The following is a 2,511-nucleotide window of genomic DNA, read 5'->3' as shown; positions in this document are numbered from 1 at the left end:
ACGAGAAGTGTGCTGACATCGGTCGGTCGACCTTGTGCCACGAACTAGACATGTGCAAAGATTGCCAACCTTGAACACTTTCTGCCGATACGAAATTCCTTTTTTATCGTTCGAGTACTGTCGACGTTACCCCGTTTTAAAAATTCTATGACATCTTCGTACGTCGACTGCCGATGATCTTCAGTCAACTCTTGATATTACATTGTTTTTTTATATATTTTTTTTAACGTTTTAAAAATATTCGGAACTATTCATCACTCGGAAAGAAGGAAGTCTTTTAAATGTCTAAGGCTAAGATTTCATGGGTAGCAAACAGTAGCAGCAGCAATTGACTGGACGTTACTAGCAAATTATTACTGCTTAAAGTTCATTCATCCGAACAGCAGGGGCTCTATTGTCGAGTTAAGGACCGCATGCGAGATGTCTAAAATATCGAATGCGATATATGTAACTGTATTCTTGATCTTCGGTTAAGTATTCGTGTACGATAATTATCGTCCATCGTGTATCGACTGAGGCCGTGTTCGAAAATTGACTGACAGTACTGTCAGCAATCTTTTATCTCTTTTGCGCTGCCGAGTTCATGGTCAGCTCTGTCTCTGTTCTAGGGAATTTTTAGTACTGGCAGTAAATTTACGAACACGGCCTGAGTAAGACCGTGCGATACTGCAAATCATATGCGATAAAAACCCGTTAATTCGAATTATCTTTTGGTTCAAATAGAAAACTTGTTATATGGTCGTTATTAAATGAATTATTAAACGAGGTTGTATATTTCATTTCATTTCATTTATTCAGAATGAAATTACAAAAATACCATTAAAATCGGAAATTTGTTTCTTCTCAGTTATCGGCAATAATATTATTTCTTAAGTGACGAAGTAAGTAGCTAATTATTCAATTAAAATTAATTTCAACCTCTTCTTATAATTGCACTGGTGTATTGCATCACAACATTCCAGACTGCAATCCAATAGTTGTACTCGCTAGACATATATTTTTGATCGTATTTATTCAAGTTTGAAGCTAATATAATGGATCTGTAGGACGCTTCACGCTTCCTCTCGATGCATTGTTGGGAAGAATCGAAGAACAAACGAAGAATACTCATTGTTACGATACTTTATGGATTTCTCTTGTAAACTGAGCAATGATTGGCTGTTGCAAGATTCTCTCACGCGGCAACACTGCTGGCTTATCGCGTTCGGAAATTATCGCATGTGACAACACGTATGCGACTGCGTGGTATTAGAGAATACCAAATTTGAGTCGTATTTGATTTGGCTGCGTAATGATTCTCACATGCGATAGTTATCGTACGAGTTTGAGAATAGGCCCCCAGTCGATAAAAGGCGAACGAGAATTATCGTATTCGATTTACTAACCGAAGCTCGAGAATAGTTTCATATATCGCATTCGATATTTCAGATATATCGCATGCGATACCTAGGGTCCTCAATTTGAGAACATACTGCTGCTGCGTCAAATTACTAGACAGATGTTAGTAACATCTAGTAAGTTACTGAACTGCTGCCGCTTTTTGTTGCCCATAAAATCCCACCTTAAGTATGAGTGATTATTTATTAATGCTTTATGGTGCCATCTCATGTAAGGTTGGATCGCTGGAATCCGCAATGAGAGAACGGAACGCAAATGTCATCCACTGGATTTCCATGTCCGTTGCGGGCACGGTCTTATAGACAGGGGGCTTATTACGGTTCTCGAGCGAGTTTACTCACTTCTCACATTTTCATCTCACGTGAGTTTGGTCACTCTGGGAGCCTTCCAGCAAGGAGACACAGTGTGACACTGTGTTACACGGTCGAACACTGTGCCTTGGTGCTTGTTGGAACGCTTTGAGGCTCTTAATTCAGTCACTAGAGTCCGCTCATGCATTATACGAAACATCTAGGAACACTGAGCGCTCCAGGAAAAAAAAAACATTTGTGAAACGCGTGTAGATTATCATTGTATTTAATAAATAAATATAAATAATACCATGCGTCGAAAATAAAATCTCTAACTAAAAAATTGGCAGCAATGAATCCGACAAAGTGTCCAATCATGCTCCGCAGCTGTGTCCGACTGTGTCGTCCTGTGTCGTTGTTGGAAAGCACCGTGTTCAACACAGTGTCGCTCTGTGTCGTTGCTGGAAAGCTCCCTCCATTACGGATCTCTGGAGTGAAAATGTGAAGTAACTAGGCACCTCCGGTATAGGGATCTCATATTTTCATGAAAGTTGACGCCATTTTGTCAGATAACCTATAAAAGTTGTTGTGAACTTTAGAAAGAATTGTTGAAGAAAATGAACGTGACAGAAGTACAATATATAAAATATATAATAAATAACACAAATATATCTAAGTTATATTGAATGGGTCTGAGGCATCGCGTAGTGTTCGTCGTATTTTGAGCATTTGATTTTCCTGATTTTGCATAATCACGATCACTAAATTATTCATTGTACAAGTTCCCACGTATCAATAACTTTTACTCTTTAACCAACAAATA

Source organism: Neodiprion pinetum, chromosome 3, assembly GCF_021155775.2.
Source record: "Neodiprion pinetum isolate iyNeoPine1 chromosome 3, iyNeoPine1.2, whole genome shotgun sequence".
In the NCBI taxonomy this organism is placed as follows: domain Eukaryota; kingdom Metazoa; phylum Arthropoda; class Insecta; order Hymenoptera; family Diprionidae; genus Neodiprion; species Neodiprion pinetum.
The sequence above is the reverse complement of the archived record's forward strand: the minus strand, read 5'-3'. Positions refer to the sequence as shown.